Source organism: Oncorhynchus mykiss, chromosome 17 (genome assembly GCF_057628025.1).
Source record: "Oncorhynchus mykiss isolate SJ-2025 chromosome 17, ASM5762802v1, whole genome shotgun sequence".
NCBI classification, from domain to species: domain Eukaryota; kingdom Metazoa; phylum Chordata; class Actinopteri; order Salmoniformes; family Salmonidae; genus Oncorhynchus; species Oncorhynchus mykiss.
This window is the reverse complement of record NC_143038.1, coordinates 40,469,085-40,494,979: the sequence shown is the minus strand read 5'-3', so window position 1 is coordinate 40,494,979 and position 25,895 is coordinate 40,469,085. Positions and strand designations below refer to the sequence as shown.

Below are 25,895 nucleotides of genomic sequence, written 5' to 3'. Positions count from 1 at the left end.
GATTTTTTTCCCCTCTCTCACACACACTTGAATCTCTTTCCTGCAGCAGAGATAAAGCAAGTAGCACAAAGGGTGATGTACGGCTGAATCTTGGTCTAATAAGCTCTGTTTTTCAGAAGGGATGGTGCTGAGCCTGCTGCTGTGGCACATAACCAGGGTGTTGTATCCAAAATGGCCCCCTATTCTCTATATAGTGCGCTTCTTGGGCCCTGGTTAAAAGTAGTGTACTAGATAGAGAATAGGGTGCTGTTTGGGATGAGAGCCTGAATTTGGGAGACAATTTCCCCACCCCCAACATACCAGTCAGCACATCCTCGTGGTGGAGAGAATTTAGGACATATGGTTATCCCTGCATACTTTAAAATAAGATGCTGGAATTTCACAGTCAATCAAAATGATGTGGCTTACTTGCACCATAATTAACTTTTTGAATATTGGACTTATTTTAGTGGGCGGTTGGGTGACTAACCCACTATAAAGTTTAATGTACCTTCAATGAGTGATATAGCTTCTAAGTATCTCCCGCCGCCGAATGTCTAACATGGTGCTCAATACCCTAAACAGAATCCATCTGAGGAAATTCTCCCTCTGAGTGTTTAGTGTTCTACTGCTGTAATACAGAGTTTGTGCAATTTCAAGGATCAGCAGTTTATTGAGATGTGCGTTTATTGCTCTCACAGGCTCTCTCACACACACACACACGCACACACATCTTTGTCGCATTAAATATTGATGTGAGAGCGATGCAAGCCTGTACAATTATAACACATCTCACATCTTTATCATGTCAGCCTAATTGTCCATGCAAGAGCCAAAGCCAAGCGCATGCCCTGGATAATACATGGTATTCTGATTCAGTGTTCAAAACAGTAATTGAATCTAGAATGTATTTTTAATTCAATAGATGTCAGGTGCTATGCCCACTGTTTTCATGATACTGTATTTGCAGTGTTTACTTGTCATAAATTGTTGAATCTTTTGTGATGTTGTCTTTGTATAAAAAAAAAAGGAACAAATGTAAATTGTGAAAAATGACTGGACACAAAGGCATGACATCATCCGACAATTGGATCTTAGTGTCTGCAAAATGGCAGAAATTGCAGTCCAAACCGCATTTACTGTATCTGCTGCATTGCTCTCACAGAAATCAACTGCAGTGAGACCAGACTTGTAGAGCTTTCTTTTTAGGGACCCATAAATCTGATTAAACCTTGTTTTGTAGCAGACACAGAGAGCAACCAAAGCCCCAGGGGTTTTTCTCCTTGTCAAGTGCCCTCGTATACAACCTGGTCTCTATAGTAACCTGTCCAATAGACATTTTCACTCCCACTCCCACTGCCCCCACCACTATCCCCACCCCCTAATTTTGAGGGCTGCAGTCTCTCACACAACATGTCAAGTACAGTATATATTACACGATCCTCGTCATTCGCTCTTACACTAATTCTCTACGTCTTGGTGGAGGATGGGCAATAAAAAGTAATACCCCCTCTAATCACCCTTGACTGGGATGAATTATCGTGTCTCATCATGGCTCCTCTTAGAGAATCTTTAAGCAATTACTATAGCAGCCTCCTTGGCTGTTTATAGGCCTCAGTTGCCTCACACCTCAGCCTCTTTATCATCCTCCCCACTCAATCCTTTACACCTGGGATTTACTCACAAAGATGACACTCATGAGGAATGGGCCACTTATTAACTATAAAAGATGTCAGAGGAAAATAATGGGTCTGGGATCATCCCTTCATCCACGGTGGCCACATGGTTAGGACTGACAATACACAGGAAATAGGCTACCAGTCTGAAAAATAATTTAAAAAATAATAATTTCCAGCTGGTTAAAGTTGTTGTGTTGGAGAAAGAAATGCTGGTCCAACCCCATTGTTCCCATTAAAAGAGCACCGAAACATTATCTTCCCATGTATTTTCCCAAGTAAAGGGTAAAAACAAAATAAATATTTTTTACTGTTACAGTACAATCTCCATCCTATAGCTCTTCCCAACTCTTCACCGCAGCCTCCACACAAACTGACATTTAGATGAAGGGCATCAGTATAATTGCAGGCAACATTTTCACGGGGCCGCAGCCCCGGCGACCCTGTGTACAGTATAGTATGGGTGAAGGTACACTTCTCCCTCCAGTGTGACGATATTTACAGACAAGCAATTACTGGGATTGCCATGTGGAAACTCACCACAACAACCCCTGCTGTATGTGCTGGTGTCCCTATAGGCCTACCTACACCAACCCCCTTATTTAAAGGGGCTATTATTTTATTTAACTGTTGCCAAAATAAAAACATTTAAATAGCCATATTGTTAACAAAGTCCATCAAATATCTTGGTTAAATTGATTGAGTATAATGGGTAATTATGAGTGTTATATCAGTTTATTGTCTTTATAAGAAATCGCCCATCCCTTCTCTATTTCCTGAAGTCAGTGATGATATCATTCATTAGGCCAATGTCCATTCCCACCACAGCTATCATGGCAATGGGGATAGAGAGAGAGACAGAGAGCGAGAGAGACAGATACAGAGAGAGCAAGAGAAAGAGAGAGAGTGACAGTAAATTTCAGTAAGACAAAAATAATGGCGTTCCAAAAAACGTCCAGTCACCAAGACCACAAATACAAATTCCATCTAGACATCGTTGCCATAGAGCACACAAAAAAACTATACATACCTCGGCCTAAATATCAGCGCCACAGGTAAATTCCACAAAGCTGTGAACTAGCTGAGAGACAAGGCAAGAAGGGCATATGCCATCAAAAGGAACATAAAATTCAAAATACCAATTTGGATCTGGCTAACAAAACTTGAATCAGTTATAGAACCCATTGCCCTTTATAGTTGTGAGGTTTGGGGTCCGCTCACCAACCAAGAATTCACAAAATGTAGACAAACACCAAATTGAGACTCCACATGAAGAATTCTGCAAAAATATCCTCCCTGTACAACATAAAACAGCAAGTAATGTATGGAGAGCAGAATTAGGCCGATTCCCGCTAATGATCAAAATCCAGAAAAGAGACGTTAAATTCTACAACCACCTAAAAGGAAGCGACTCCCAAACCTTCCATAACAAAGCCATCACCGACAGAGAGAAGAACCTAGAGAAGAGTCCCCTAAGCAAGCTGGTCCTGGGGCTCTGTTCACAAACACAAACAGACCCCACAGAGCCCCAGGACAGCAACACAATTAGAACCAACCAAATCATGAGAAAACCAAAATAGAATTACTTGACACATTGGAAAGAATTAACAACAAAAAAACAGAGCAAACTACAATGCTATTTGGCCCTAAACAGAGAGTACACAGCGGCAGAATATCTGGCCACTGTGACTGACCTAAACTTAAGGAAAGCTTTGACTATGTACAGTCTCAGTGAGCATAGCCTTGCTATTGAGAAAGGCCACCGTAGGCAGACCTGGCTCTCAAGAGAAGAAGGCTATGTGCACACTGCCCACAAAATGAGGTGGAAACTGAGCTGCACTTCCTGACCTCCTGTCAAATGTATGACCATAATAGAGACACATTTTCCCCTCAGATTCCACAGATCCACAAAGAATTCAAAAACAAACCCAATTTTGATAAACTCCCATATCTACTGGGTGAAATACCACAGTGTACCATCCCAGCAGCAAGATTTTTGACCTGTTGCCACAAGAAAAGGGCAACCAGTGAAGAACAAACACTATTGTAAATCCAACCCATATTGATGTTTATTTATTTTCTCCTTTGTACTTTAACTATTTGCACATCGCTACAACACTGTATATAGACATAATATGACATTTGAAATAACTTTATTATTTTGGAACTTCTGTGAGTGTATTGTTTACAGTTCATTTTTATTGTTTATTTCACCTTTGTTTATTATCTATTCCATTTGCTTCGGCAATGTTAACATATGTTTCCCATGCCAATAAAGCCATTGAATTGAATTGAGAGAGAGAGAGAGAGAGAGAGAGAGAGAGAGAGAGAGAGAGAGAGAGAGAGAGAGAGAGAGAGAGAGAGAGAGAGAGAGAGAGAGAGCTCCACTTCAACATTCAGTCACAGGAATGGATGTGTAACAAGTTGTATTATTACAGACAAGTGAGGGCCAAGTATGTGCTTGTGAATTCTATAGTTTTCAATGTCGTGTTGTTTTTAAATGTATCACAAATGAAAGGACTGCACCATGATACAATAGAACATGAATCCTTTTCAATGACTCATTAACTTTGAGAGGACTCTACAAAATGATGAGGTAGAAAATGTTCAAGGCCTATGTATCTGAGAGAGAAATGTTATGTCTGCCTATTGATTTAGTCAAGTCATGAAACCTCTGGTACAAAAACAAAACGTATCATCATTATATAAGAGATATTATATAAAAATAACATTATTATATTGTCACGCCCTGATCTCTTTCACCTGTCCTTGTGATTGTCTCCACCCCCTCCAGGTGTCGCTTATTTTCCCCAGTGTATTTATCCATGTGTTTCCTGTCTCTCTGTGCCAGTTCGTCTTGTCTGTTTCCAAGTCAACCAGCGGTTTTCCCTTTCTCCTGCTTTTTACATTCTCCATTTTCTAGTTCTCCAGGTTTTGATCCTTGCCTGTTTCTGGACTTTGTACACGCCTGCCTGACCATTCTGCCTGCCTTGACCATGAACCTGTCTGCCACTCTGTACCTCCTGGACTCTGATCTGGTTTTGACCTTTTTGCCTGTCCACGACCCTTCTCTTGCCTACCCCTTTGGATTATTAAACATTGTAAGACTCCAACCATCTGCCTCCCGGGTCTGCATTTGGGTCTTGCCTTGAGATGTGTGTGTGTGTGTGTGTGTGTGTGTGTGTGTATATATACATATAGTTGAAGTTTACATACACCTTAGCCAAATACATTTAAACTCAGTTTTTCACAATTCCTGACATTTAATCAAAGTAAAAAATTCCCTGTCTTAGGTCAGTTAGGATCACCACTTTATTTTAAGAATGTGAAATGTCAGAATAATAGTAGTGATTTATTTAAGCTTTTATTTATTTTAGTGTTTGGTAGCATTGCCTTTAAATTGTTTAACGTGGGTCAAACTTTTCAGGCAGCCTTCCATAAGCTTCCCATAATAAGTTGGGTGAAATTTGGCCCATTCCTCCTGACAGAGCTGGTGTAACTGAGTCAGGTTTGTAGGCCTCCTTGCTCACACATGCTTTTTCAGTTCTGCCCACAAATGTTCTATAGGATTGAGGTCAGGGCTTTGTGATGGCCACTCCAATACCTTGACTTTGTAGTCCTTAAGCCATTTTGCCACAACTTTGGAAGTATGCTTGGGGTCATTGTCCATTTGGAAGACCCATTTGTGACCAAGCTTTAACTTCCTGACTGATGTCTTGAGATGTTGCTTCAATATATCCACAATTTTCCTCCCTCATGATGCCATCTATTTTGTGAAGTGCACCAGTCCCTCCTGCAGCAAAGCACCCCCACAACATGATGCTGCCACCCCGTGCTTCATGGTTGGGACGGTGTTCTTCGGCTTGCAAGCCTCCCCCTTTTTCCTCCAAACATGATGGTCATTATGGCCAAACAGTTCTATTTTGTTTCAGCAGACCAGAGGACATTTCTCCAAAAAGTACGATCTTTGTCCCCATGTGCAGTTGCAAACCGTAGTCTGGCTTTTTTATGGCAGTTTTGGAGCAATGGATTCTTCCTTGCTGAGCGGCCTTTCAGGTTATGTCGATATAGGATTAGTTTTACTGTGGATATAGATACTTTTGAACCTTTTTCCTCCAGCATTTTCACAAGGTCCTTTCCTGTTCTGGGATTGATTTGCACTTTTCGCATCAAAGTAAGTTAATCTCTAGGAGTCCTTCATGAGCGGTATGATGGCTGCGTGGTCCCATGGTGTTTATACTTGCGTACTATTGTTTGTACAGATGAACGTGGTACCATCAGGCGTTTGGAAATTGCTCCCAAGGATGAACCAGACTTGTGGAGGTCTACAATTTATTTTCTGAGGTCTTGGCTTATTTCTTTTGATTTTCCCATGATGTCAAGCAAAGAGACACTGAGTTTGAAGGTAGGTCTTGAAATACATCCACAGGTACACCTCCAATTGACTCAAATGATGTCAATTAGCCTATCAGAAGCTTGCTTCTAAAGCCATAACATAATTTTCTGGAATTTTCTAAACTGTTTAAAGGCAGAGTCAACTTAGTGTATGTAAACTTCTGACCCACTGGAATTGTGATACATTGAATTATAAATTAAATCTGTCTGTAAACAATTATTGGAAAATTACTTGTGTCATGCACAAAGTAGATGTCCTAAGCGACTTGCCAACAGTATAGTTTTATAACAAGAAATTTGTGGAGTGGTTGAAAAACTAGTTTTAACGACGCCAACCAAAGTGTATGTAAACTTACGACTTCGACTGTATATATGTGTGTGTGTGTGTGTGTATGTGTGTGTGTGTGTGTGTGTGTGTGTGTGTGTGTGTGTGTGTGTGTGTGTGTGTGTGTGTGTGTGAATAAACAAAATGGTAAAATCAGAATGGCATTTTTGAGAAAGATTAGTTTTTACAATTCAGAGGGTGCCAATGTATATTTTTATGCAATCCAATGAAAATTACCTTTTCATTTTACATTTGTCTCAGGATAATAACAATGCTCAGAATGCTGCATTTTAATAGAATTTTAAAAAGAGGTGTGGGAAATATTAAAGGCCCAGTGAAGTCCAAAACGTGATTTTGTTGTGTTTAATATACAATATATTTCCACACCATCAGGTTGGAATAATACTGTGAAATTGTTAAAATGTTGATACTGCCCTTTTGGTGTAAGAGCTGTTTGAAAAGACTGTCTGAAATTTCAGCCTGTTTTGATGGGATGGAGTTTAGGTCTGCCTGGTGAAATCACCAGGCGGTAATTTAGGTAATAGACCAATAAGAGTTCCAAACCTCTGCCAACAGCTACAGTAGTTTTCAGTTTTCCCTTACCCACTCAGACCAATCCCAGAAAGTAAAAGTACAATTCTTGCTTGAAAATTGCTCTTGCTAAATCTTAGACTATTTTAATTGAAAACAATCACAGTAAGGTTACACTGAAATGATTTGAAATTGAGATTAAATCGGCTTAACACACACACGCCAAAATGCAGTTGTCAACTCCAGAGTTGGTTTTCAGCTATTAATTTCCGTAATTGGTTGAGTCACCCAAAGGATGATAATGTGGGACAAAATATGTTCCACGTCTTGAACTCTCCTCCCAGCCAAATAAGAGCTTAGCCAGCCAGGAGGATTCTGGAACCTATTACAAACGGCCCAGTACATCACTGGGGCTAAGCTGCCTGCCATCCAGGACCTCTACACCAGGCGGTGTCAGAGGAAGGCCCTAAAAATTGTCAAAGACCCCAGCCACCCCAGTCATAGATTGTTCTGTCTACTACCGCATGGCAAGCGGTACCGGAGTGCCAAGTCTAGGACAAAAAGGCTTCTCAACAGTTTTCACCCCCAAGCCATAAGACTCCTGAACAGGTAATCAAATGGCTATCCGGACTATTTGCATTGTGTGCCCCCTCCCCCCAACACCCCCAACCCCTCTTTTTATGCTGCTGCTACTCTCTGTTTATCATATATACATCGTCACTTTAACTATACATTCATGTGCATACTACCTCAATTGGGCCGACCAACCAGTGCTCCCACACATTGGCTAACCGGGCTATCTGAATTGTGTCCCACCACCCACCACCCCCTCGTTTACGCTACTGCTACTCTCTGTTCATCATATATGCATAGTCACTTTAACCATATCTACATGTACGTACTACCTCAATCAGCCTGACTAACCGGTGTCTGTATGTAGCCTCGCTACTTTTATAGCCTCACTACTGTTTATAGCCTGTCCTTTTACTGTTGTTTTATTTCTTTACTTACCTATTGTTCACCTAACACCTTTTTGGCACTATTGGTTAGAGCCTGTAAGTAAACATTTCACTGTAAGGTTGTATTCGGCGCATGTGACAAATAAACTTTGATTTGATTTGAAATACAGATCATTATGTGAAAACCCCCGAGCACCCCATGGCATTGTCTCCAATCCCTTTGCTACATAAACAAGCAGGATCATTGAGGCACACACACAACAGCAAGGGGGGGGGGGGGCACTTTGAGGATCCTGTCTCTTTCTTCTGTGTGTGAAAGTAGATTAGATTAGAATTTGTTGGGCTGGAGACTGAGGAGAGTGTGGACAGGAGATAAGACAGAGAAAGGCCAGGCTTGCTGGTTTTGATGGACAGTCACTCTGAAGAGAAAATGCCGAGAGGTAGCCAATAAGAGCGTTCGGCTGAGCAAATATCCCTAAATCTGACTACAGACTGTTATAAAAGGAAACAAAAGGAGTCCTCTTTGGGGAAACGTCAAGTTATTCACAGATGTCAGTTAGGGCGTGAGTGTTTGAGAATCAAACCATGTGAATTAAACCAAGAATTGCCCCTAGAAGAAGGATTTGCGAGCCATCCTTTTGTTGAAAACCATTCAATATGTCCTCCTCTCTCAGGGTTCTGGATGACTGACAGTTTAAGTGGATAACAAATGGAGTGATCATCCCCTGCAGCCAAAACAGCCAAACCTGATTTATAAAGTTAATTAGACGAGAGCATAGATTCATGTCTCTTATAAAAACGTTGTTTTAGGTTGCTGAGAGCTAACGTGACCAATCCTGCTTCTGGTGGCTTTCCATCTCCTCTATGTTTCTCCATCCATTCTCCATCCATTAATCAGCCATCATAATTTCATTCGTCATTACCTGGACAATTGGGGTGAGTGACTTCCGAACCATTCAATCAAATCAATTTGTGTAGCTCTTTTTTAGAAAGTCATTCATCACTTGAGGCTAAACAAAATCCTACAACCCAAAAGAGCAACAGTGGCAAATATCCTGACAAGACTGACAGATAGAGAGTATAGCTCATTCTATCTGGTCGGCACAATGCATGAGTTTGCATGACCGTCACAGTCATGCCCAATCTATTGTGTCAAAAAGGATTTTGTCCCACAAATGCTGACTTTAATAAACCAACCCAATGCTTGGATGACTGGATCTTGAATGTGAAGACGACCATGGCTCACTTGACCAAGGCTCAGGCTGGCAGGTTTGATGCAAAATAGATCCAGTCTTACTCTGCAACCATAGGGCTTTGGTCAAAAGCAGTGCACTATAGGCTGTAGGGAAAAGGGTGCCATTTGGGAATCAGACTTACTCTGTGTGGATCTGCCCAGTGCCTGGGGGATGCTAGAGGCATATTACCTCTGCACTGACCAATTTTATTCATGCCCTGACGGGTTGAATGAGTGGTTGCCTGGTATTGATCGGTGCAATCCAGATGCACTTTTATTGCACCTCAAGAGCTTTCATGTGCAAAGGCAAATACAATTACAATTGGTTAATGCATTTGCGTGCCCATCGTAAATACCCAAAGTGCTTCCTGCGGCATCAAAAAGTCTCCAATATAAATCTCCAATATAATCCTAATCGCGTTACATTGACCACAATGTCAAATAAATCAGATGTTACCGGGGCCTGATCTGGAGTGGTAGCTGTCACAAGGCACACAGGTCCAAAGGAAACGCACAAGTCACTGCAGACCATATCAATATGCTGTAACGGCATTAGTTGCAGGGGCCCTTCAGATCAGTAGGTTATGCATAAAACATGACGAGGAGTCTTGCGAAGTCTTAAGCTACAAAGCATTGGGCACGCGAGTGCATTAACCAATTGTATTGGCATTTACCCTTGCCCATGAAAGCTCTTGAAGCGCAATGAAAGATCTTTTGGATTACACCGATCAATATCAGATAATGGCGCCGGAGAGGATGGCTGCTGTTTAATTGGCTCTTAATCTTAACCAACCGTTCTATTTTCTTTGTTTATTCTCATTGTTTGTATCTTATTTTGTACATGTTGCTGCTACCATCTCTTATGACCAAAAATAGCTTTTGGACATCAGAACAGCGATTACTCACCTTGAATTGGACTAATAATTTTTCTTTAATGAATCGGATGAGAGGGATTTACTCCAGACACCCGACGAGGCCCTCATCCCCGTCATTCGCAGGAGAAAGAGACAGAGATTTCGCGGAAGGAGATCGGGTGCCTTGTGAGGATTAGGTGACGAGTGGATTCTCAATCTGTCGTTGCCATCCGTACTATTGGCCAAGGTACAATCGCTGGATAATAAATGGGACGAACTAAAAGCACGTATATCCTACCATCGGGACATTAAAAACTGTAATAACTTAACTTATGTTTCACAGAGTCGCGGCTGAATGACGACATGAATAACATTCAGCTGGCAGGTTATACACTCTATCGGCAGAATAGAGCAGCAGCCTCTGGAAAGACAAGGGGTGGCGGTTTATGTATATTTGTAAACAACAGCTGGTGCATGATATCTAAGGAAGTCTTGAGGTTTTGCTCACCTGAGGTAGAGCATCTCATGATAAGCTGTAGCCCACACTATCAACCTAGAGAATTTTCATCTGTATTTTTCGTAGCTGTCTACAAACCACCACAGACTGATGCTGGCACTAAGACCACACTCAATGAGCTGTATTCCGCCATAAGCAAACAGGAAAACTTTCATCCAGAGGCGGCACTCCTAGTGGCCGGGGACTTTAATGCAGGGAAACTTGAATCCGTTTTACTTCATTTCTATCAGCATGTTAAATGTACAACCAAAGGGAAAAAAACTCTATACAACCTTTACTCCACACATAGAGATGCGTTCAAAGCTCTCCCTCGCACTCCATTTGGCAAATATGACCATTATAATTATATCCTCCTGATTCCTGCTTACAAGCCAAACATTAAAGCAGGAAGCAGCAGTGACTCGGTCAAAAAAAATGGTCAGATAAAGCAGATGCTAAGCTACAGGACTGTTTTGCTAGCACAGACTGGAATATGTTCCCGGGATTCTTCTGATGGCATTGAGGAGTACACCACATCAGTCACTGGCTTTATCAATAAGTGCATCGATGACATCGCCCCCACAGTGACTGTACATACATACCCCAACCAGAAGCCATGGATTACAGGCAACATCCGCACTGAGCTAAAGGGTAGAGCTGCCGCTTTCAAGGAGCGGGACTCTAACCCGGAAGCTTATAAAAAATCCCGCTATAACCTCCGACGAACAGGCAAAGCGTCAATACAGGAGGACTAAGATCGAATTGTACTACAACTGCTCTGATGCTCGTCGGATGTGGCAGGGCTTGCAAACTGTTGCAGACTACAAAGGGAAGTTGGAGACTTTTATCTCCCTCACCAACTTCAAACATCTGCTATCTGAGCAGCTAACCGATCGCTGCAGCTGTACATAGTCTATCGGTAAATAGCCCACCCAATTTTACCTACCTCATCCCCATACTGTTTATATTTATTTACTTTTCTGCTCTTTTGCACACCAATATCTCTACCTGTACATGACCATCTGATCATTTATCACTCCAGTGTTAATCTGCAAAATTGTAATTATCCGCCTACCTCCTCATGCCTTTTGCACACAATGTATATAGACGCTCTTTTTTTCTACTGTGTTATTGACTTGTTAATTGTTTACTCCATGTGTAACTCTGTGTTGTCTGTTGACACTGCTATGCCTTATCTTGGCCAGGTCGCAGTTGCAAATGAGAACTTGTTCTCAACTAGCCTACCTGGTTAAATAAAGGTGAAATAAAATAAAAAATAAACACCCAAGAGCTGCCCAGTGACACGAGCATACCAAGCAAGCTAAATTTCTTCTATGCTTGCTTCGAGGCAAGTAACACTGAAACATGCAAGAGAGCATCAGCTGTTCCAGATGACTGTGAGATCACGCTCTCCGTAGCCGATGTGAGTAATACCTTTAAACAGGTCAACATACACAAGGCTGCAGGACCAGACGGATAACAAGGATGTGTACTCTGAGCATGCGCTGACCAACTGGGTAGTGTCTTCACTGATATTTTCAATCTCTCCCTGTCTGAGTCTTTAATACCTACATGTTTTAAGCAGACTACCATAGTCCCTGTGCCCAAGAACACTAAGGTAATCTGCCTGAACAACTACCGAGCCGTAGCACTCACGTCTGTAGCCATGAAGTGCTTTGAAAGGCTGGTCATGGCTCACATCAACCCCATTATCCCAGAAACCTTAGACCCACTCCAATTTGCATACCGCCCCAACAGATCCACAGATTATGCAATCTCTATTGCACTTCACACTGTCCTTTCACACTTGGACAAAAGGAACACCTATGTGAGAATGCTATTCATTGACTACAGCGTTCAATACCATAGTGCCCTCAAAGCTCATCACTAAGCTAAGGACCCTGGGACTGAACACCTCCCTCTGCAACTAGATCCTGGATTTCCTGACGGGCCACCCCAAGGTGGTAAAGGTAGGTAACAACACATCTGCCACGCTGATCCTCAACACTGGGGCCCCTCAGGGGTGCGTGCTCAGTACCCTCCTGTTCTCCCTGTCACTCATGACTGCACGGCCAGGCACGACTCCAACACCGTCATTAAATTTGCCGCTGACACAACAGTGGTAGGCCTGATCACGACAAAGACGAGACAGCCTATAAGGAGGAGGTCAGAGACCTGACCGTGTGGTGCAAGGACACCAACCTCTCCCTCAACGTGATCAAGACAAAGGAGATGATTGTGGACTACAAAGGAGGACTGAGCACTTCTCCAATCTCATTGACGGGGGAGGGGGGGGGGGGGGGGGGTAGTTGAGCAGGTTGAGAGCTTCAAGTTCCTTGGTGTCCACATCACCAACAGACTAACATTGTCCAAGCACACCAAGACAGTCGTGAAGAGGGCACAACAAAACTTATTCTACCCCCAAACCATAAGACTCCTGAACATCTAAACAGATGGCTACCCTATTTGTTTTGCCCCACCCCCTCTTTTTTGCTGCTGCTACTCTCTGTTCATTATCTGTGCAAAGTCTCTTTAATAACTCTACCTACATGTATATATTACCTCAATTACCTCGACTAACCGATGCCCCCGCACATTGACTGTACCGGTACCCCATGTATATAGCCTCGCTACTGTTATTTTACTGCTGCTCTTTAATTATTTGTTACGTTTGTTTCTTCCTTTTTTGGGGGTATTTTTTCTTAAAACAGCATTGTCGGTTAAGGGTTTGTAAGTAAGCATTTCACTGTAAGGTCTACCTACACCTGTTGTATTCGGCGCATGTGACAAATACAATTTTATTTTATTTTGATTGTATAGACCATTCCCTATGCTTTTTGTCTATCTCTTCCTTGAAGTGTTCCTTTTGTCCATTGAAGCACTCTCTGTTCTGAGAGGGATGGCTACTGTTATATCACTTCCTGAAATGTTATTGGTTTATCTCTCTGTGTTGTTTGTGTTAGATCCCATTATTCAAAGATGTGTGTACAGGAAACAACAGGCTGATATGCTCGTGGCAATTTTAGGGTTGAATAAGGGAACACAGTCTGCATTAGCTATGCTAGTTATTGAACCAACCCTCATCTTATCTCTCCCCGCCTGCCCTCTGCTTCCCATTGCAGTGATACACTTCCCTTAGAACTGACCTCCCTCCTCACACCAATATCCACCCATTTTAGCTCTTGAGGCTTAAAGTGACAGTAACGCGATTGTAGTCCTAGGTATTATAAATGTCTTGAATATTGCGTAAGCCACCACCCGGGTATGTATCATTGACTGTTATTTATACTGGCAAAGTTGAAACCGAACATGGCCAATTGGTTTTAACTGTTATAACTGAAAGAAGATAACTGTATATTTTTTTTATAGTGTTGTCTGTTCCATTGCATTGCTCATGACCCAGCTCAATAGGTGGCCTTTCAGAAACCTGTGTCTTATGTACTGGTTGAGGTGTTTCCCCCCATTAAACGTAAACCTTGCCATAAATCGGACATCACACGCTTCCCTTTAGATGGCTTAATCCGTAAACATATCATAAAATCACTTTGCTGATTTTAAGCCACACTATTGGACAATTACATGGCCCTCACTGACCTATGGCTTTTGCCATCAGTGATGACAGAGATGGACAGGAGGTCATGACTTTGGTTATTTGTTGACAACATTCCATTGATTGATCTGAGCGGAAAAAGTTATTGATCAAGGAGCAACATTTTGATCAGCATAATAGTGTCTTAATCAGTGTGTAAAACCTCAGGTGTGTGAACTACACCAGGTGTGTTCAGACAGTCAACCAGATGCAGAAAGTCATCTTGACAGCTTAAAGAAAAACACAACTCAACATGACACTGTCAGTTCATTTAGATGTACTGTTATCTAAGATTTAGACTTACAGTTAGAGCAGGACAATAACCCTGCTGCAACAGGAAATGTGGATTATAATGAATGGACATTTTTGTAGGGATTGATACATTTTTATTAAGGGAAAATAAAGTCTGACATTTCAAAGTGGAAATTAGAAACTTCAGAAGCCTTTTTAGACCTCAAATACACTGCAAGTTTTACATTTCCTGCATTGCAGAAAAGTTATCCTGCGACAGGGTGATCAAATTAAGATCCTACATCTGCATATATAATCCCATAATCTTTCTTCCACTAAAAGACAGATCAGCAGCTGCTTCTAGCTGCACCCCGAGTGTGTAAACACTAAACAGAACCACGGCCCAACAACCATGTTAGCCAGTCAGGTCACCACCATGAGACCCCGGTCAGCAACATGTCACAGGGTCATCATTATTCATCAGACAGTGTGGCCTGAGTGGTGCTGATTGCCAGTGCTGTGATGCTGTGATTGCACCAGTGAGCATGGTCGGAGTCTCCACAGCTGATGACAGCCAGATGAACACTCATAGACTCCTGCATGTAGAGTTGCTGCATTCACTGAGAATGTGAATTTTGAATGTGGGTTTGTGTGTTTGCGATAGTGTTTGCACAGCACATAGATCCCACTGGGGCTGATGTGTTAATCTGGAGGTTCATTGAGGAGTGGGTTGGAGCCAGACCCATGCCGACTGACTGCAGTGCTGTGATTGTGAATGAACTCGACACACACACATGACATGCAATCGTCTCGCTCTAAGCAGCCCTTGAGCAGCAATGTAGCAATTGCTCATCAGACTGCAATATGTTTAATGCCCTTGAAGGGTAATGGATTGAGACACAGTTCAGTACAGTGAGATCAATACAAACACAGTGCGTAAGATGATACCATATGGACTTCTCACAGTACACTACACCAGTAATGCTTTGCTTACAGATGTTTAAAAGCAAAACATCAAAGGGTTTGAAAAGGAACACAGAAAAAAAAATCTTACTGCTTCTTTGTCACATTTGAAGTATGAAGATATTTTTTATTTTTTTGAATTTCTTGACTCTCACTGGGGAACAACAGGAGCACATCAGGGGCAACACACGACAGGGGCAACAGTGAGAAAGGACGGACTAAAACTGCTTACTCTGTGTTTCTTCAAAGTCCTATATTGTCCTGTTTCCATTTTTAAATCACATTTTTACCCAGTCGTTCTACTAATTCCCCCTAATATATCAACATTGTTATAATAGTACATCGACAAGCAGCTAATATCATGCAAAGTTACAGTGATAGCACTCACCGGTGATGAACACTCTCCTCTATCTCCCTCTTTGAATCTCTGTACAAGAGCTATGACTCTCTCTCTCTCACTTTCCCTCTCCCCCCCGCCCCTCTCTCTCTCTCTCTCTCTCTCTCTTTGTTTCTTTCTCTGCCTCTCTCACTCTCACTCTGTCTCTCTCTCTCTCTCTTTCTCAGAGGATGCTCTTCCTCCCCTGCCTCCACACCCGAATGACCCTGTTTCTACTGGGACCCCGTTTCTATGGAGCTGTGAGCCATACAGTCAGCCAACCAACCAGCCAGCCATCCAGTGTACAGCCCTAGATGCTGTATGTATAGCCTATTGCAACTGCCCAGGGGCAGGTACTTCAGCCAAGCCTAGAGAGCAGTTACAAGCCTTTAATAAATAACCCATACAACTGATCCACGTGGTCATTACATATGCACTGGCTCCCTTGTTATATGCATTGGATGTATTTGGTTATTTTCTTATTATGTGGTGAGCAGGAAAAACACATGTTCATTCCTTTGATGTCCTAAAGAGAAAGAGTCTAACAAAAGAGAAAGGTGCATATGTTGGAGTGCATGCACACTAATGAAATATCCTCATGAATATCAAACACATCCGTGAAAGGGTGCCTCGGATATTACACCAGGGCTATTAAAAAAAACTGGAAGGAGGAGGAGAAAATCATCAAGCACAGAAATAGGGAGCAACTTGGAGGAGAGCAAAAAAGATAATGACCGTATCAATTGTATACACATGCTTATATAATCAGCAATGATTAGACGAACCAATGGGGACACTGTGCGTGCGGAACATGTATATGGTATGGTCTGTGAAGCGTGTAATGTGGCATTAACATGATTCTGAGCAGCAGCCTTCATTCTTTAGTCTTCTGCAGTTATTGTTATGTACACTAGTAGGTTCCACTGCCATGCAATCTTCCTGCTCTGGCTCTGCCTGCCTTTCTCTGCTTGTAGTGGAGATGTAAATGTACACTGTTCACACACTGAGGGCAGCCAGCTGATGACCCACAACAGTTATCAGGGAGTAGAGTGAGATGGGAAGGTGGGAGAGAGTGTCATGCTTCATTGGGATCCACAACAGATGAACTGATGCCGTCAGTTCTTTTTGCGTCAGCATGCAGTAGACACATGGTTGGAAGACTTCATCTGCTGCTCTCTCTTACAGTACCCGTCCAGGAGTGGTGTAAAGTACTTAAGTAAAAATACTTTAGAATAATACCTAAGTTGTTTTTTTGGGGGTATCTGTACTTTACTTTTTAGTGACCGGTATTTGCCGGTCATTCTGTTGTTGGGGTGTATTTTTTATTTTATTTTTACAATTTAACAATCATCAGCAAAGCATAACAATCATCAGCAAAGCATAACAATCATCAGCAAAGCATAACAATCATCAGCAAAGCATAACAATCATCAGCAAAGCATAACAATCATCAGCAAAGCATAACAATCATCAGCAAAGCATAACAATCATCAGCAAAGCATAACAATCATCAGCAAAGCATAACAATCATCAGCAAAGCATAACAATCATCAGCAAAGCATAACAATCATCAGCAAAGCATAACAATCATCAGCAAAGCATAACAATCATCAGCAAAGCATAACAATCATCAGCAAAGCATAACAATCCGAAAATGCCCAGTTATTCCCCACATACACAAAACAACCGGCTACATGGGAGCACATCATACAAGACCCTTCCCTCCCCCTCTCTGTCCCCTCACCCAGTATTAGTTTCAATGATTAACAAAAACAAAAATGAAACAGAATGTCCTTCACATCCAATGCTAGTAAATACATTTTTCAACCAAAAAAAACAAAAATATAATACTAAAAATACAATCGTGAATAATTATAATGGTAATAATAATGAGGCAGCTCAGGTGGGGCTGAAGGCTCTGGAAACTAATTAAAGTCCCCCCAGACGTCAAGAAATGCAAAGTGTTTATTACATAAATTGTACGTTATTTTTTCAGAATATAGAAAGTTAGTTATTTTAGCCACATCTGTTTGTTTGGCGAAGTGTTACTCTTCCATTTAAAAGCTGTGCATTTATTGGCTGCAATGACTGCCAGTTTAATAGATCTTGTTTTGTTACCAATATTAACTGGTAGAATGGGGTCATCTCCAAGAACAATAAGGGAAGGATCTTGTGGTACAGTCATATTAGTGACCTGTGATAAGATCTGAATGATGTCTTCTCAGTAATTGCCTTGTTCGGGGCAGGACAAAAACATATGCATAAGGGTGCCCACACCTGTTTTACTCCTTGGGCAACATATCGAATATATAGAATTTCTCTCTCTGGTGTAAAGTAGACCCTATGTAAAATATTGAATTGCATCAACTTGTGCCTTGTGTTCAATGAAAGACGCTGAGCATCTAAAAAGAGATTTTCCAATTTCTCAGCCTCAAACATGAGACCAAGGTCATTACGCAAGTCTTCAGAGCTTCGTCATTCCCCATCAGAGCTTGAAGACCAGAGTACATGTACAAAATGAAACCTTTTATAATATGCCATTTACAGGCAGTTTTATCCAAAGCAGCTTACAGTCACAGGAATCGAACCTACTACCCTGGCTTTACAAGAGCCATGCTCTAACCCCTTTCCTCTCCAGCCACAGTTTATAAGTTGTTGGAAGGATAAAAGTTAACCATCTCTATACAGATGACCAAAAGTTTAATTATTTTGCTGAACCATACAAATATAATACCATCTCTCAGGGCTTTGGATAACATGGGGTTATTATAGAAATGTGTTTGTTCATATACAGATCTATGCCCTCCTGTTTGTTTAAGGACTTCAGTCAATATGTTTAGAGTGTTTTTAATTAAAGGATTGCCTGTGAGACCTTTCAAAGCCTTAGGTGGGCTAATACAAGGTATAGATGCCAATGAACCAGGGGAAATACATGATTCCTCTGTCTCCAAGAGCGAGAATTTGCTCTTGTATCTTGTCATACCCACACTCTCTTTAACTGAGAGGCCCAGTAATACACCTGGAAGTCAGGTAGAGTAAGCCCACCTTCTGAATATGGTCTGCATAAGGATTTACAGTTCCACATAAATGAGGAGACCTTCCTGTTCAGTTGTTTGGAGAAAAAAACTATGAGAATAGGAAAGGGCAAACTTTGAAAAAGGTACAGGATTTTGGTAATAAGTTCATCTTTAAACAATTGACCCGCCCAATAAGAGAAATTGGTAAATCCCGCCATCTAGAAAAGCTGCTTTTTCACATACTTAATTACAATTTTTTGGAAGGAAAAACATTTCACTCATATTGTAATTAATTATAGGTCATATTTCATAGAAATCTGGAAACACTTGACAGTTACTTTAATGTATTTGGCCAATTTCACTATAAAGGTGTATTAGTGTAATGAAACACTGTTTGATTATGTTTGCCTATACTCTGACGAAAAAGAAAAAAGGTATTCACCTTATGCTTCACTATGTTCTTCCCAGCTGCGGCTGTTAGTTTCTCACCTCGAGCCTGAGCCTAAATCTCACACAGATCTCGAGGTGAGACATGATTGCTGCTGTGAAGTGACTAATATCTGCCTGCCAGAGTGAAAAAGTGATGCATTGCACCTAAAGCCAGTCTCACAGAGAGAGAAGCCGAGTATCTAGCTATCTGGCAGACGAAGGTCGTGGCTCGTGCTGAGCTGTAGTTTCAACCTGATGTACCTCCCGGCGGGGATCTTGGACGAGAAGGCTTATTTTGATGTAAATCAATGTGTAATTATGCATATACTCGTTTACATGTCCCAGGCTTTCCTATGCTGGGTCGATCCAGATGGCTGGTAGTAGAATGTGGAAGAAAATACAACTATGGGATTTTAATTGGCAATCTGTGTCACTTGGCCTTCGGCCTGAGAAGGCTACACAGGGGTTAACAGAAATCTACTTTAAGAAAAGGCAACTTCTGATTGCAATAACATCAGGGCTTGGTGTTTAATGATAATGGCTGAAATAAGCAGAATAAGGATACTTTGGAGGACCTATGTTTAATGTGTCTTGTACTGTAGCTCATTGTTAGGCCAGGTACAAGTCATTACACTCACTCCCTTAGGCTCAGCGAGATACAGTGCCTTGCGAAAGTATTCGGCCCCCTTGAACTTTGCGACCTTTTGCCACATTTCAGGCTTCAAACATAAAGATATAAAACTGTATTTTTTTGTGAAGAATCAACAACAAGTGGGACACAATCATGAAGTGGAACAACATTTATTGGATATTTCAAACTTTTTTAACAAACCAAAAACTGAAAAATTGGGCGTGCAAAATTATTCAGCCCCCTTAAGTTAATACTTTGTAGGGCCACCTTTTGCTGCGATTACAGCTGTAAGTCGCTTGGGGTATGTCTCTATCAGTTTTGCACATCGAGAGACTGACATTTTTTCCCATTCCTCCTTGCAAAACAGCTCGAGCTCAGTGAGGTTGGATGGAGAGCATTTGTGAACAGCAGTTTTCAGTTCTTTCCACAGATTCTCGATTGGATTCAGGTCTGGACTTTGACTTGGCCATTCCTGGATATGTTTATTTTTGAACCATTCCATTGTAGATTTTGCTTTATGTTTTGGATCATTGTCTTGTTGGAAGACAAATCTCCGTCCCAGTCTCAGGTCTTTTGCAGACTCCATCAGGTTTTCTTCCAGAATGGTCCTGTATTTGGCTCCATCCATCTTCCCATCAATTTTAACCATCTTCCCTGTCCCTGCTGAAGAAAAGCAGGCCCAAACCATGATGCTGCCACCACCATGTTTGACAGTGGGGATGGTGTGTTCAGCTGTGTTGCTTTTACGCCAAACATAACGTTTTGCATTGTTGCCAAAAAGTTCAATTTTGGTTTCATCTGACCAGAGCACCTTCTTCCACATGTTTGGTGTGTCTCCCAGGTGGCTTGTGGCAAACTTTAAACGACACTTTTTATGGATATCTTTAAGAAATGGCTTTCTTCTTGCCACTCTTCCATAAAGGCCAGATTTGTGCAATATACGACTGATTGTTGTTCTATGGACAGAGTCTCCCACCTCAGCTGTAGATCTCTGCAGTTCATCCAGAGTGATCATGGGCCTCTTGGCTGCATCTCTGATCAGTCTTCTCCTTGTATGAGCTGAAAGTTTAGAGGGACGGCCAGGTCTTGGTAGATTTGCAGTGGTCTGATACTCCTTCCATTTCAATATTATCGCTTGCACAGTGCTCCTTGGGATGTTTAAAGCTTGGGAAATCTTTTTGTATCCAAATCCGGCTTTAAACTTCTTCACAACAGTATCTCGGACCTGCCTGGTGTGTTCCTTGTTCTTCAAGATGCTCTCTGCGCTTTTAACGGACCTCTGAGACAATCACAGTGCAGGTGCATTTATACGGAGACTTGATTACACACAGGTGGATTGTATTTATCATCATTAGTCATTTAGGTCAACATTGGATCATTCAGAGATCCTCACTGAACTTCTGGAGAGAGTTTGCTGCACTGAAAGTAAAGGGGCTGAATAATTTTGCACCCCAATTTTTCAGTTTTTGATTTGTTAAAAAAGTTTGAAATATCCAATAAATGTCGTTCCACTTCATGATTGTGTCCCACTTGTTGTTGATTCTTCACAAAAAAAATAAAGTTTTATATCTTTATGTTTGATGCCTGAAATGTGGCAAAAGGTCGCAAAGTTCAAGGGGGCCGAATACTTTTGCAAGGCACTGTATCTAGTGAATTTACTGCCAGTAACCCAAGTTTAGTTATAGATGGAACCTAAATAGAAAGTGGAAATAAAGGGCTTGATTTATTCATCTGAGTTGAGCAGTGCCAATGACTGCCATGATTGAACGTAATTATGGATCTCCAGTGTCTCAGTAGCCAGACCTACACTGACACAACACACCTCATTAAGAAAATCCTGGTTTCCCACAGCCTCACTGCTTAAGGGGCTCATCCACTGCAGTAAAGGTTAAACCCCCATCCATTCTCCCATGCAGCCAAGTGGACTATAAAGAGAGTTCATGTAACACAAAGAGGGAGTGGGATGGAAAAGAGCTGGCTCACTCAGGCTCAGCACACAGATTACAGACAAAGCATGTCCACAGAATACTGATTGATCGGATGAGAGGAGGAAGTGTCTTTGAATTGGTACCCAGAGAACCCGCATTGTTGCTGTGATCTTTGTTTCCGAGCAGCGTGGTCTGTGTTATAAACCAAATCTTTCCCGCAGAGATGGAAGGTGGTGCAAGGATACAGTACTGTATTTGGAGGGCATCAACTACCACAGGGGAAATTATGGAGAGATTTCAGTGTCAACAGTGAATTCCATCATTTTGAATTTGCATTAGGACATTGAATTTGAAGTTCATATTTTGTATTAATTGAATTCATAAATTGACCTTGTATTTCATTATTTGAAATTGAATGTAATGAATATTGCATTCAGTTTTATATTAAATATGTATATATTCAGTTTCAATATGGTAGATATTGCATTCATTGTCTGTGTATTCAGATTCAGTTTTCTAATTCAGTTCTCTAAATTCCGATTCAAAACCAGAGACAACATCCTGGTGCTTTGCCAGCAAGGAATGGTAGAAGAGAACCGATAGAATCAAAGACTCTCCGTCTTAAACAGTATTTTCTTCCTATGAATTTGTCTCTAGTGTTTGAACTGTTTGGGCTACAAACAATTTTCTCCTTCCTGAAAGCTATGACTCTCTGGAACATGGTTGTGCCTTCTATTCCCCTCTATGATGCTCACAGGACATGTTACAATGGAGTGTGACAAACCCCACAACTTGACCCCTATAAGAAAATAGTTGAATAGCTCTGTCATAGCCCTTCTAATGATAGCTTTTTCACTCACTAATTAATCTTTCTCTTGTGACTGACTGGGTTCAAACCGGGTCACATGCATGTCACAAGACTGTGTAAGCCCACTTAGCTAAAGCCCATAGGGATTAGTCCAGGAAGCTAACAGTCCACTGGGCAAAAACTGGTTGACTCAAAGTTGTTTCCAAGTCATTTCAACCAATCAAATCAATATGATGATGTTGAAACAACTTCGAAAACTGATTGGATTTGCAAAAAGTAATTAACTTAAGGGCATTTCGTCTTTTTTACACCCAACTTTTAAACTAAATCCAATGACATGGAGATTTGTTGTTGTTGATTTCATGTTGAATTCAAGTTAGTTTACAACTCAACCAAATGCATATCAAAACAGATGTTAAACTGATGGCCGCGCCCAGTGGGAGACGTCTTCAAGTCTCCAGCAAGGTTACTCATCAAAAGAGCGTGGACCTCAGTTACATTTCACCCCCCTTTGACCTCTTACTCAGAGATCACGGCACCAATATAACTGACTGGGTTCTAAATCAGGCCTACTGCATAACAACATAACATAACAAACAGAAGCAGAAGGATCTGTGCACCCCATTTAATGAGAGTGCAACAGAGGTGGCTTGGTGATCCATTCATGTGATGAGCAACCTGAGACCTGAAGACGTGTTAGTTTGACTGATGGGGTTCTAACCCAGGTCTCCTATGCGCCAGACAATGCAAATGTTCAGGTCTCTGAGAAGTTACTCATCATGCAAGCGTGGTCCCCGAACCACCTGTGTTACACTTCACCCCACTTTGACCTCATCCTCGAAGAGACCGATCCAAGTCACAGAACCAATGCCTAGGCTTTAGCTCAGCAGGCAAAAAAAAAAGTCTTAACCCAATCAGTCACATGCTACCTGTATAATGATGTCTTCAGGTCTCAGGCAAGGTTCTCATCACGTAAGCATGGCTCACCAAACCACTCTTTTGATGAGTGACCTTGCTGGATCTTGAAGACTTGTGTAGCAGATGGGAATATGTGAAACTCACTCCTCAGCCTGATGTTTCGCCCCTTGCGCAATTGAAGAATGAATTTTTTAAAAGTGTGATGGGTTGGAACGCTTCAGGAGGGCGGTCACGTGTGTTTTTGAGGCAGAGGTCCTGAGTTTGAGTTGCACTCAGCTCAAATGCCAGGGCTGCTGTGGAGTGAGTTTCGGGGTGAATGTAGCAGATGGGAATCTATAAAACTCACTCATCAGCCTGAAGTGTTGCCCCTTGCGAAATTGAAGAAGGCTTTTTTTCAATAGCGCAGTTGGTTGGAATGTTTCAGTAGGGTAGTCACGTGAATTTGCGAGGCAGAGGTCCCGAGTTCGAGTCTCGGTATGAGCTGAATCAGGGGGAAGCGGTACTCGCTAAGCAAGCAACGTGTCATCCTTCACATTAACTTCCTGAACTCATCTCTATAGGCTGTAGCTAAGTGGGCTAACACAGTATTGTGACATGAAGGAGACCTGGTGTGAACCCAGTCAGTCACAAGAGCAATAAATAAATAGGGAGAGGAAAAGCTATTCTGTGACAGGGCTATTCAACTACTGTATATTCTTATGGGGGCCAAATTGCAGTGTTTGTCACACTCCCTTTTAATGTGTGCTTAGTGTCCTGTAAGCACCATAGAGGGGGTCACAACCACATTCCAGAGAGTCTTGGCTTTCAGGAAAGGGGTCATAATAGCTTATAGCCCAAACAGTTCAAACTCTAGAGCCAAATTCATAGGAAGAAAATAAATTCAACATGCCACATTGGCTTCAGAAACCGCCAGAAACCTGTTTAACACAGAGAGCGTTTGATTCTATCTGTTCTCTTCTACCATTCGTTAATGCAGAGGTGGCACCCGAAGTTCAAAAGTGATGTGGCAAAAGAGCCAGAGACAACAACTTCAATGTACAACATATTCTGTAGTTTAGTGAACTACTATAGTGCTGCTGAGCGTTATGCAGAGAATGGTCACAATGTCTTTAAATATTAATTTCACTCTATACACAATGTTAAGCTGTGGACTTTGAAAAATCAAAAAGACGGACAGGTTTCAATGTAAAAAAGTATTTGAATTTATGGCGTGAAACCTATTATTTGTTCATCTGATTACAGTGTTCTCCTGCAATTATTAATTATTACATTTAACACTATACACAGTAGACTTTGTAACAACGTTTTTTTTTAAATGTCTAAGTCATAAAAGCACTGTTGTTCACCTGGCCCACCAGAGGTTGGTTCCCTGGCGCTCACTGTAGGGGCAGATTGCCTGTAAAATTGCTTGTATTTTCAAGTATTGACTTAAGGGTGTGAATACTTATGTAAATTTGATATTTCTCTATTTAATTTTCAAGAAATTTGTGAAAAACATTTAAAACATGTTTTCATTATGCCTTTATGGGGTATTGTGTGTAGATGTGTGACAAAAAATATATATATTTAAACCATTTTGAATTCAGGCTATAACACAACAAAATGTTGAATAAGTCAAGGGGTAAGAATACATTCTGAAGGCACTGTATATCAGTAGGTGTCACAATGAACTAGCTAGTTAAAAAAGTCTGACGCCATAATGGCTACCAGTCTCTGTATTTGTGAAAGTTATGGTGCCACATCAATTCTCTTGTTCTGCATTACCCATCCATCTCTTTTGGCTGGACAAATATGTTCATATTGTCTGTGTAGACTGCTCTGTGGTGGAATTTATAGTTTTTTTTTACTTTTAAGACTTGCAGTTGAAATAAAATAATATGTCAACATTACTGAACTAACAAACTGGCTGACTAACCATTCAGCAACTTACCCGTTGGCCTTAGGTAGCAGCAACATTAGCTGCCTGCCGCATGTTTGCATCAAACTAGCTAGTTAATGTTAGCTATAGCTAGGCTACTAAAGCTAACATTCGTAGTTTTGTTAGCTAGCTATAGATTGGATCATTCTAGCTAGTTCTAGAGGACGACTAAACTGCTTTTATTAACTGCTTTTATTGACATACCTTGTTTTCCATTAAATGTGTGTTGTCTCTCTCATGAGGCAGGAAACCAGGTAGGCAGGAGAGGAGCGTGAGCAAAGAAAGAAACCAAGTCAAACAATGAGGTGCTTGTGCAACCAAACGTAGTTGTTGAAAGGCAGGGTTGATGAGGCTCTGTAGGCTGTAGCTATTATAGCACTGTGACTGACAAATGAACCCACCACAGTGAGTGTGGGGTTTACCGCTTGAAATCCCAGGGACAGGGTTGTATTCACAAAACAAAACAAAGGCAAATGGGCTGAAATTGGGGAAGGTATGTCAACGTGTCAAATAAGAAACGCCTGCTTTCTTTTCCTTTACAAAACATGTTATATATATTTTTTTACATTTTTCTATGACATATGAATATGTGAATATGTCTGGCAAATTAATATGAATATTGAATATGTCTGGCAAAC

At 41.4% G+C, this 25,895-nt stretch overlaps 1 protein-coding gene across 3 annotated transcripts in view; it reads right to left on the bottom strand.

The window, feature by feature from the left end:
- syt6b (synaptotagmin VIb) overlaps positions 1–25,895 on the bottom strand; it is a 45,327-nt gene that overhangs the window by 12,200 nt on the left and 7,232 nt on the right. The window contains exon 1 of one of the 3 annotated variants that reach the window (XM_090205588.1): positions 15,621–15,912. The exons of 1 other annotated variant lie outside the window; for it this stretch is intronic. The gene's annotated coding sequence lies outside the window, so the exon portion shown is untranslated. Of the gene's footprint in view, positions 1–15,620; positions 15,913–25,895 lie in introns of those variants that run through there. One more of the 3 variants, XM_090205587.1, reaches the window with a different exon arrangement.